Source organism: Bactrocera oleae, chromosome 6 (genome assembly GCF_042242935.1).
Source record: "Bactrocera oleae isolate idBacOlea1 chromosome 6, idBacOlea1, whole genome shotgun sequence".
In the NCBI taxonomy this organism is placed as follows: domain Eukaryota; kingdom Metazoa; phylum Arthropoda; class Insecta; order Diptera; family Tephritidae; genus Bactrocera; species Bactrocera oleae.
Window position 1 is genome coordinate 4,787,118 of NC_091540.1, and position 12,482 is coordinate 4,799,599.

Sequence of the window (12,482 nt, forward strand, 5' to 3'; positions counted from 1 at the left end):
ACTAAAAAAAATTACATTTTCTGGGTAAACAATTTGAATGCCGATATAAATAGAGGAACCATTCAAAAAGCATCACAAACACAAATACCTAAGAAATGTGGTAAATTTAATGGGACTTTGAAAAGTTTGAGCATCGAAACAAGCGCACACCAAGTATTTGGTTGAAAAAAGAAGGCCGAAAAGGCAAACGTCTGGCATCAGCTGTTGATAAGTAGTATTTGCTTGGGCCGCAAGATAGGCAATCTACGCTCATGAGCTATTAGAGCACAAACAAATTCAAAAAGGAAGCAAAAAGAGCAAAAAACAAACAACTACGAAAAAATGCGCCACAGAGAAAGGTAAATACAAAAGAGATCAGTAAGTGAAACCGTTAAGTCCAAAAGCAAATAGGCAAATGATAGCGGCAACCACAAATCCGACTTACAAGAATATAATAGAATGCAAATCTGTAACACGTGACGTTTGTTGCATAGTTACAACAGAAAAAATAGACGACGCACAAAATATCGGAAAAGAAATTAAGTGAAAAAAGGCACAAAAAAGCGTCTAGGGTAGCAAACAACACAAACTTTACTTTTTGCTTTCACTTTGCTTTTGTAAGCGCTGCCAAACCGCCTTTAAGTATGTTCAGCAACATAATTTTTTTTGCCACAAATTATTAATGGCGATTCTCCTTTCACTCTTTTTTTACTTTTTACGCTTTGCTTTGTGCCCAGCGAGTGTTTGAAGTGTTGGTTATTGTATTATCACAAAAATCATTATCAGAAAGTTATTGCTAAACAAAAGCCATAACAAACTGATGTTACACGCCCTTTTTTCTCCATGCCATAAATTTCTGCGCAACGGACAAGTGGTAAAGTTTGCATTTTATTATAGATTATTTGCTTTGTATTGCGAAAAGCTTGCTTAAAAAACTGTTAAACTTTTCCAATTAGCGCCACAAAGTAGACAACTAAGAACGACGATGTGAAAGTAAGCATGGTTATGAAAACGGAATGAGCAAAATAAATGGCATAAAACTCCGCTTAGACTTTCAGTGTAGAATATGAAATCAATTTCTATGATAAAAATGATTCCGAGAAATCGAAATCGAAATACTTCGCAATAACGGGCTGAGAAAGCTGCCTTTGGAAGGTCGAATTATATTTGGGTTTTCAGTTTTTGAGTCTTTATTATTGAAGACGCTCACCTTTGAAAGCCACTTGTATGCGCGATATACATTTGTTTAAAAATTTAAAAAAAAAATTGCCTGCATATAGACTTGTATAAAAAATAGTCACAAATTTGTTGCCTACAACTAGGCGCTCATGCGTGTTCTACACATGAACATATTTTATTCTCACAAAATAAACTAATACTGTATTAAATTTTAAGTAGCTTACATAATAACAAAAATGTTGCCTACATTTAGGCGCGCAAAAAAAATTATACCGTTGCTGTTCTGTTTTGTTTTTTTCTTACTTGTTTTTTCACTTCTTCTTCGCCTTATTTTTTCCCATTTTTACATAAGTTTTGTATGCTAGAGTTTGCAAAAAACCTTACTGTTATTATTATTATTTCTTTTCTTATTTCTACTCCCGTCAAACAAGCAACACTTGAGAGAGTTGCAAACTTTCATGGCAAAATAATGCTTTTTTGTTATTTAATAAATTAAAACTTTATGCAAATAACACATCGAAGCTAAGGCAGAGCTACAGCAAAGGAAAGGTAACAAAAAAATGACAACAACAACAAGCCAGCAAGAAGATCAAGTCGAAGAGGAAGTTCGCAAAAATAATAAAATGTGGCAAAACTCAAAGCGAATAGGTGGCCTGTAGGTATGTGTGTGGTAGTGGCAGTAAAAGTAACAAGGTGGTCAAAGTGTTTAAGATATCAAAACAATTTAAAATACATTAACAACAACAAAAGCCTGTCACATAGCTATACTTTTAATATTAAATATTGTTTCCTGAACTTTTACAATTTAATTTTTTTCTTTTATGCAGTTGTTTTGGTTTTTTAAACGTTACCGCTTTGCTAGGTCGTCAAGGGCAAACGCTCGAAGGTGTAATTATTTCAAAGTTTTTAGTGCAGCCATCTGCCATGCTTATTGATAAGCGGAAGCGTGTGTAAGTATGCGCAAGCAAGCGCTGACCACGGAAATAACTTGAAAACCGAAGCAAAAATCAGCAACTTTCTACAAACTACTTACGTGCTGGCAAGCAGAGTTGTATGCACATATTTAATTTACCGCTTAACTACTCAAAGTGGCGCTGGACAGCTGGAAATGTGGCTGGAAAAGTTGCAGGGAAATTAAATATGCGAAAGCAGCTTCGAGAAAATGGAAAAAATACTGTGCGGCATAAGCTGTAAGTCTGTATTTTTGTAGTTAATTTTTAACGTTATCTACGCGCCGTCACAACTCTAGCGTGGTGAGGCAGAAATGCCGCAAGCAACTGCTGATATTGATGGAAATCATTTATGTTTGAGTAAAACATTTTTTTGTGAAAACTTTCGCTCAACTTTTGATGATTGATTAAGCTTTGAGAATATTATTTGTTACCAAAAAATAAAGTTTACATTATTAATAAGCAAGTTTTCATCAAAATGTTTTATTATGTATACAAGGTCGCATCAACTGCATGAACAACTGAGTGACTAGTAGGCGTGTATACAGACAGACGTACGGACAGACTGACTTGGCTAAACGACTCAGCTCGTCGCGCTGAACATTTATGGATATTATAATATATAGAGCTTCCGACTTTTTCTGCTGTGTGTCCCAAATAAAACACAATTTCAATTTAGATAACTGAATGTATGAAAAATTTAGCATACTTTTACCATTAAACCATATACAGTTGCATAATCTTCGTATGCGCTTAACTTTTTTAGTTGAACACTTAAGTCGGTTTATCAATATCTACAACGCAATTTCTTCAACGCACACGAAGTCGTGAAGAAACACTACAGAAAAACTTCATTTTCAATTCATTTGAATAGCAGTTGTAATGCGCCATAAAGTATGCAGCACTTTTTTGCAAACCTCAACAAAAACCATGAAATTCCTGCACAAGTGCAATTCTAACAAGTATAGCCAGAGACAAATGCGCTGCAGTTAATAATTTCGTTATGCATAACATAACTCAAGGCGCACGAGCAAGTATGCATATGAATAAGAGCGAAATTGTAGACAATACACACTGCGACAAAAAAAGTTGAAGCGATAGTTTGAAGAGGAAAAACTTTACTAGTATAAAAGCGGAAGTTTTTTTTAAAGCGAGTTAAAGCAACATGCTGTAGAACGCCCAAAACTAGGCAATGAAAAGTAGACTAAATTTTTTATGATTAATTTAACAATCGTTGAACAGTATACAGTAAAACTAGTTTTACTTGGATGTAAGTGTGTTTAAACTACGTATTAAAAGTCCAGCCACTCAACTGTGCCACCAAAAAAAAAAACTACTTATCAAAAAACTATATGACTATATGATCCTTATTATTTTTCTTATACCCACATATACTATGTGATACATTTATGCACATTTACGAGCTTGTTTATCTCATTGTGCCCTATTCCAATTGCCACTTGTCTTTGCGGCAGTTGCATGCCGCATTGTGCAGAAGCACCACTTACCACATGACATAAGCGTGGAAATTGAGTATGAATGGTGGCACAAGTGTCAGCTGAAGTAGTCACAAGCAAGCAAGCAAGAAAACAAGAACGTGCCTCTCAGTCTGTGGCCAAAAAAACATAAAAGCACACAGACATATACATAGCTCTTTAAGTGCCACACTGACAGGCTGCGACTGTTATGTGTGCTGATAGTTTTCTACAAAAGAAGTGAAAAGCAGACATGTACTATACTTGGCATTGACATGATTTTAAGTGCTGTGGCATTGAATTTCAACTGAAAAGAATTTTTGTAGCAATAACATGAAAAAGATATACACTGATGTTGATGCACTGATTGGTGGCTTAAACTATTGGCCGGCTTGTTACTCAATTATGTTATTAGTTCTTGAACTGTAAAGAGCAAAATGACTTTATTATAACCAATCAAGTTAATTTCCTTTGGCCTGGCTTATAAGGAGCTTAACAGGGGATTGGGAAGTAAGATACACTCACAGTTTATGCTCTAACTCTTCACAATCTTCAATGTAATGTAGTCTCGGAGAATAGGGTCTTGTCATAATCCCTATCAAGTCATTGTATACTGCTTTTCTATTATGACACTTTCTTCAAAATATCAAAACAATTATGTGAATACATACAAACGTTACAACGCTACAATGAGCCCAGTGGTCTTCTTGAGGTTGAAAAATAAAGTTTTCTCTAAAATTTATTATTTTGACTACACGTTTAGTCTATTCCGAGTCCCTTTGTAAATTCGAAAATGTTGAATGAATTTTGAACAGTTCATAAATTTGCAAAAATGCTGCCGTTATACCAAAGTCATAATTCAGAAGCACATATTTGATAATTGTGATTTGTTGTGAACATTAGGAAGACCTTTCCTGTGAACAATTTACGTTCGGTAGATATGACTTTTCAGCAATGTTGACTGCCAAAAAATACCGTTAATGCCGTAAAAAAGCAAAATATTTTCAGAATTACGAATATTTGCATGGATTAAGCAGTCATTGACATAAATAGTACCGTTAAAAACCGTTTAGAATTGAAAGTGGCCGCAGGAAACAGCAACGATTACTTGCAAATGCGCCGCATATAAAACCTACATTTGTAACTACTTACTGCTACAAAATAATAATTTCCAAGTTATGTAGAACAAAAACACTATTAATTTAACACACTGCCTGCAGGCATTAACAAATGAAATGCGCTACCCACAAAGACGTTAACCAGCTCGGACTCAACTAATGCCACATAAATTTACACAACTGCAACTGCTTGCGACATCAGCCGTCAAACGTGGCTTTTCAGTCATAAAATTTGCTTGCTGTGCGCACATTTCTAGCCTTTTTACGACTACTTCAGTGCTTTGTCATAATTTCCGGTATGCGCGACTCAAACGGCAGCATAGTAGAGAGAATATCGGAAATGTAGGCACATTACAAGCGAAAACGTACATATAGGCGAATATGTAAATTTTGCAAAAACAGTTTGCCTTATTATAAACCACAAAGAGTTTGATGCCAGTCATTTATGCCTTACACATACGTGTGCCTACAACTATGTTGCTCATACGCAGCAGCGCACGATAGCAATTTCATTGCTACTATTAAAACAGCACAGGCATACTTAAGTGCACTCACATAAAAATATTCATAGTAGTAGTAGTAGCCGTCAAGCAATGCGGCTAAACGAAATTAATAAAAATTATGCCGGCTAAATGCACTTTAAAATAGCAAATATCTACATTTGAGTCGGCATTCCAGTGCGCACATGTGTGCGGAATTACGATTAATATGATTTTAGGTCGATCTTATAGTATGAGAGTGCATTGTAGCATGTAATGCGCTCAATTAAAGTGTAGCTGCTTTAAGTATGCGTATTTGCATATATATACATACATATATATGTATTTGTATATATGCGTGTATTAGTTTAGTACTACTTTGCCTTGAGTGCTGTCAATTAATGGTTGACTGATTGGGCATTTTAGGCGGAATAAAAGTAAACCAACTCACGCGCATACACTTGCATATATATGTATCTATGTATGATCACATTTGAGTGTGCCTTTAAAGGTTTTACTTAAGGGTACTTTTTAGCGTTAAAAGTGATTTTTTTAAGCTGTTAATGTGCCACCATTTTACTGCATGGGTTTTTGGTGAGATTTGATATGGCAATGTATTGTTCCTGTAAAAAGCAATGTTAGTATAATGGTGAATATTACATGCAAAAATTTACAAATATCGGTTTTAGGAAGTTTTTTTACCAAAAAAAAATTAAATTTTCAGACTAGTATATATGCACATTAAACATTTCAGTAGAATCTCAAATTCCAGAACCAAGTATTTACAAGCTTTACAAAATTTTGTTTTTTGAATATCTCACGCTGGTTGCATTTACTCCCTAATCGAACATTTGAAATGTGACTTAATGTTTTTGTAGTCCTAAACTACTAACTTAAACGTAGGTTATAATTCAGCGAGCTTTCCAGAACAGATTACACAGCTTTTCAGAGCTTTGTAGAACTAGCTCGAATTTAAAAAATATACGGTCTTGTATATCTTACGCCTCGTCCACTTAAGCTCTCAAAGTTTATTGGTTGTTATAATTATATACTCCCGATTACCGTTGTCAGTGCATAGTAGCTTAGAAAAACATTAGTTCTGTTTCAGTGCGCTTCTCTGATTAGAGAACAGATTGTGGTTAAGCGAGCTGCTTAGAGTGAGAATTATGAAAAGCTTTTGTTTTTATGAATCACTCACGCTGGTTGCATTTATCTGCTTAAAGATTATTTTGGTGTTAGAAAAACTATGTATGCCTTAGGCTACCAAGTAAGATGATACGTGTAATTCACTGCGCTTTTCTGGGCTTTTCAGAACAGCTTAAAAGTTATAGAGCTTTTTCTGAGCTTTATAGAACAAGTTTACTAGAAACGCTCATGCCACCTAAACATGTGCGTCGTTTCTAAAAAATGTGACCACGTTTGGAATTAGCGTCTTCAGCAAATCCTATTATCTTACTAAACGACATAATTATCTTTTAAATTATGATTATTTCAGCATATAATTAATTATCTTACAATAAAACCGAAAGAATTTGCGTCAATACCTCGATGTATATTAAGACACTGATTATACATAGGTCAACCACAAATATCACAAACTATTACCTCAAAATGAATAGAGGAGAGGAAGGAGAGAATAGTGGTAACGTGTAATTTCAAAAATATTTTGATAATTTCAATATATTCTAGAGTTGTCGCGTATCAAACCTATATATATATATATATATATATATATATATATATATATGCATACATTTCTATATAAATATATCTACTAAATTAGTGAAGCCAACTAGTAATTGTGGTTCGTTTCAACTATTCACTTATGTGACCTACCTAGCAAGCTGGTCAGCATGTCCATTGGAAATTGCATAAGTTCTATTAACAAATATATGTGCTCATGTTGATGACTGTGCATATATAAATATATAAATATATAAATATTATTTCTAATGATGCTAGTTATTCGTCTGTATATTACTGTATTTATTTGCGACGCAATTATGCATTTATATTTATATATATATATAAATGATATATTGTAAGATTAATTATATTATTTGTGATTAATAGTCTAACGAGCTGTATCCAAAGCCGCAAGGAATTTGCTTGCTACACTTGTCCAGTTAAATGAATGAAAACCAACCTGTTTGGTGGTTCACAGCAACAGAAGCATATGTAAATGGTAGGAGTATATGTGATTACCAAGATAATTGTACATTGCTATCTGAAATATACCGTTATAAAGAATTTTCGGCTCAAGAGCGTTGGTCAGCTGGCAGAGAGCAGAACTGGATTACCGTTTGACATGTTGCAAAAGTTTGTGTAGCAGAGTGAGAGTAAGTATGTGTGTGTTCAAGGATATATGTCTATAAATATATTTATATTATATATTATATATATATCAAAAGCTTAAATTGGGCAGTGCTGCCACAATTAGTTAACACTAAATGCGGTGGTGTTCATTTAATACAACAGCATTGTTGGAGATTAGAGATCACTTCAAACATTTAGAAGAACTGACACCGGCAGAATAGTTCGGCAGAACTACGAAAGGTGTGCGAGTAACGAAATAGTAAAGTCGAAGCAAGAAATGAGATGTTGGGTTTTTACATCACATTCCACAAACGGCAGCACTTAGAAGGTTGCCTTAAGGAAAAGGATAAACTCATACAAGTGCTCCTTTAAATGCCAGCACTTTGGGGAAAGTACAAAGAAAACTTCAATATTTACAAAGTAAAGGTTGGTCATATGGCAACCATGAAAAACCAGTATATTCGCCTAAGACTCGTATGAAGTAGCTGACAAATATATAGAATCTTCACGATGTCGCACCAACTTTCCATGCCAACTCAGGTCTTACAGTCAATTTTGCTTTTGGTAGAAGTAAAAAGCGATAAATCGAATGCCGGTGTGAACAAGCGCAGTCTAGATACTTGACTAAATCGTAGTTATCGAAACATTGTCACATCCTTAACAGACATGACCCTTTCCATAACCTCTAATGACATTCATCGAAAACATCTTTCTCCGCGATCTTCCTCTAAGCTTTCTTCCTGGATTTAATGTCCGCTGATAGCACTGAAGCTCATCGGTTTCTGAATAGTCTTTCCAGAGCACGCGCAAAATAATAGCAGAAGTTTTTCAGTGGCCTTAAAGTCATAACCAGACTTTATAGAATTTTGAAGCGCACAAGTTTCCCTTGCAGCTTTTAAGCTCGGAGGATGGTATTTTTTAAGTTTAAGTACTTAGTATACATATTTCTATGCACCTAAATATCTTATATGTATATACAATAGTAAAAGCTTATAAATTTCATTAGTTGGCGACTGAATTATCTATGCTATAGTATATATGCCATGTCATTTGTTGAGAATGTGGTCAGCTCGTATACGTAATTGGTCACGTTAAACACGGTTATTAACAGAGTAATGACAAAAGCAAGCCTACAATGCAGTAAGGAAAGACAGATAGACAAACCAAAAATTATAGAATTAGCTATTTGTATACGTTTATATATGTACAATGTTAAGTGTGACAAAAATATGAATTCATTAGAGCTATCTGATACTGTCAGTTGTCAAGATAATATGCATACGTTATTGCTCATTTGCTTGACATTTAATAGTTTAATATGCACTCGGGACACATACCTACACGACTGGTGACTGACTTAGTTTAAGACATTTGTGCAAACGACTTTAAAAGCAAAATAGCCTAAATTCAGTATAGCATATGTATTACTTTGATTTTTATTTAAGAGCTAAACATATGTATTATACCCTTTTATAAATAAATATCTTTCAAAAATCTTTTACTGCCTTAAAACTAAATAAAGTTTCCAGAAATTCTTAACTAAATGTAAGATATTTTTAATTTACGCTAATATATTGTTTAGACTTACATCGTTTTTCTATACAACCGCATTTCGTGCACATTTTGTACTAAATATATTTCGCAATAATTAAAATTTATTGGGTTGAAATGTATAAATGTAGCTCGTTAACCTGATGTTGTCTAACTAATATGTAAACGTGATATTATATCTACAAATATTTATCGAAATGTAAAAGTGCAAATTAAGCAAATTTATTGCATTTAGAAATAATTAAATTATGTATTATCACATTTCAAGACGCTCCATTCCATTGTTTGAGAAAAAGCTAATGGCCAAGGTGTTTATGTTTACATGGATTAGTGAATCTGCAGTATTATTGTAATTAAACTATGATTTAATATCACACTAATTTATATATATACATATAGGTATAAGATCATTGTGAAGGCATGAATCAATCAATATCTAGCTGGTACACAAACCAATCGTTTATTTAGCTGTGTTCCACAAGTTCATAATGTTTATAGTTACCTTAAAAACGATATTTTAATTGAATGCAATAAAATAATTATTTAAAAAACTTTTTTTTAATAGTAGGGCTATATGCACAGACATTTCTAAAAAAGCATAGTAGAGGCATGACTCATTCATGAATATCTACATCGTTCGCAAACTATTTAACATTCATTTTGCAATCGTTATTTCGTCTGTGTTCCACAAGTTCATAATGTTTATGTACTTGAAAAGCGAAAATTTTAATGAATCAAAAGAATTATTGAAAACAATTGTTTTTTATAGTAGAGCCTATATTATTAGACATTTTTATGCATGAAATGTTTACAGCATCTTTTCAAACAGTTCTACATTTATTGAACCAAGTTACTGTAAAGTTTGTCAGCCATTCGACAGCAGCTATATGACAGGAGACAACTGACAGAAGCTTTGACTGTTAGATGCCAGTATTGACAGTGTTGAGGTGTTTCGAACTCCATTACAAATAATGTTTAATGATGACAACTTTAAATTGTTTCTTAGTTAATCATTTTTAGGGATCAGCTTACATAAAAAGGTTGGATTAGTTAAAGTCCAAAGGGAATTTTATATCTGCTTAAAGAACTCCTTTGAGCATTTGTTCGGAATACTTGATTAAAAACGGTGAAAGGAATTATGTTATTGAAAATTGTCGTAACAATACAAAGGCTATACAAAACAGAGATGATAATACGGATTTTAAGTTAATTTTAATATTTCCAAACGAAACATCCTAAAACTAGGATTGGATAGGAATTAAATTTCTCTGACTAAAAAAAATGGAAACCCTTGATAATGTCACCAGTAATTAAAGGCTTCATATGAAAAGTGGGGATTTCAAGGCATTAACGTGATGTTCTGTATGATTTCAAGTAGTCTCTTAGAATATGTGATAACCGATAGAAATGTATAAGCAAAATGCACAACATAATAAGACAAATCAGGTTTAATGACCTACTAGAGCTATGCGACTCTACAAAACTTAATCAAAATTCCTCCACCTCCTCAATAGCAATTATAATGAAGTCATATAAAACTCAAACAAAAGTTGTGCTGCAAAGAAAATGCATTTCAATGCTTGGAAACTACATGCTCGGTTAAGTTCAACAACTCGGCACGAACAATTAAACTGTAAGACAAGAAAGTGAAAAATTAAATGAACTCAAACCCTTCTCCCAACTCTACACCACTTTAGCGCACTTATGCCTTGCTATTTACACACACTTGAGTGCATATCCGTCTCCGAGCAAGTTAATTGCTGAATATGAGCGGCTGCTGGAAGAGTTCATCATTGCATGAATTAGAATTGTACAACACTTGTGTGCAAAATTACATACAAAAACAACAGCAGCAACAGTAAAAAGAGCAAGAGAAATGACAACGACAACGCATGCATGAAAATTCATGAATAATTGCACAAATCCGTTGCGGAAGGCGAAGTAACGCAAAAAAGCTTCCAGAGCGCGACGAAAGCTACGCGGTAGTTGACTAAGAGAAATGCATGTAGTGGAAAATTCAAATATGCGAGAAACAATTAAAACTGCACAGGAAGCAAGGATGTAGGCAAGGAAATTGCAAAAAGTCAAACGCTCAAATTTTCTAACTCTTTAGTCGAATTAAGAGGCGAAGAAAAAATTGAAAAGTACTAGGAACAGCATTTGCAGTTAGGCTTGGCACTTTTGACACAATTTGTATCAGACAGTTACCCTTCACGAACACAAAGATTTCTTACAAGAACTGTGAATAATTTTCTTGGAGTTTGCACCGCTGCCTTGAACAATAACCTATGCCTCATTTGGTGAAGATATCTCATCAAATGAAATAGGTTTATATACAAGCATTTTATTCCGATTGTCAGCTATATGCTATAGTGGTGGTGGTACTTTAAAGGTTATGTGGGTCTTACTGCTAGAATATCTGGTTAAAAAGACGTTAAACAGTCAAACAAGCTCTAGTTATATTGAAATTAAAAACTTATACCTTAAAATTTCACAACTCTTACAAGATTTAAAGCTTTTATGACTTTTAAAAAGTTAATATGTACTCATAGACAATACAACATCTCTCTATGCAACTGTTGAGCTTGCGCATACACATACACTTTATAACAGTTACATAGAAACATGCAGAGTAAACGGATCTGCACCACAGCTTTCAAAAATAGTTTCATTGATTCTTTTCAAAAATTCTTCCACATACATGCTTTTACGTGGGTAAACATATAGCATAGGTATATTTACAGCAGCTTCAACAACACATGCAAACTTCAATAGTTTCAAACTCTCACATATACAAAAAAAAGGATGTATTGTACATATATATATGTTTCCGCTCACAAAATATTGGGTTGAAAGAATTGCACCCGCTTGTTGTTTGTACTTTGTGCTTCATTTGTTCACTGTCTAGCCATTTTCACCTGTATGCACACACACAAACACAAGCATACATGTATGTGTATTAAGTTATCCCTTTTGTGTGCAAGAGCCAGTTGAATGGCTGTATGGAGTATATTTTGTGTGAGCAGAACGCGTCTATTTGCTGATGCAGAGCTAATGTATTATTCAGCACTGAATGGCGCACTCGTTTGCTGGATTTCTACAGAACTTTAAAAAGTTAGAGCAGACATTGAGTTCAGCTTAAAATTGATTTGGATTAAATTAAATGAACTGAACGAATAATTAAATGGTATTTCAAACTGGTAATGGTACATAAAATATAGTCAAATCTAACACTTACAATTATATATGGTATATGGTAAGATATATCCATTTTATTTTAGTAAATTTTTTTAATTTTATCTAATAAAACGTATTAATATTTCTTCTTTTAGGTATACTTATTTACCCACAACTTTGATAAAAGCCTTGACGAAACCTTTAATGAAAGCGTTGGTTGAAGGTTTGATGAGTACTTTGGTATAATTCTTGATGAAA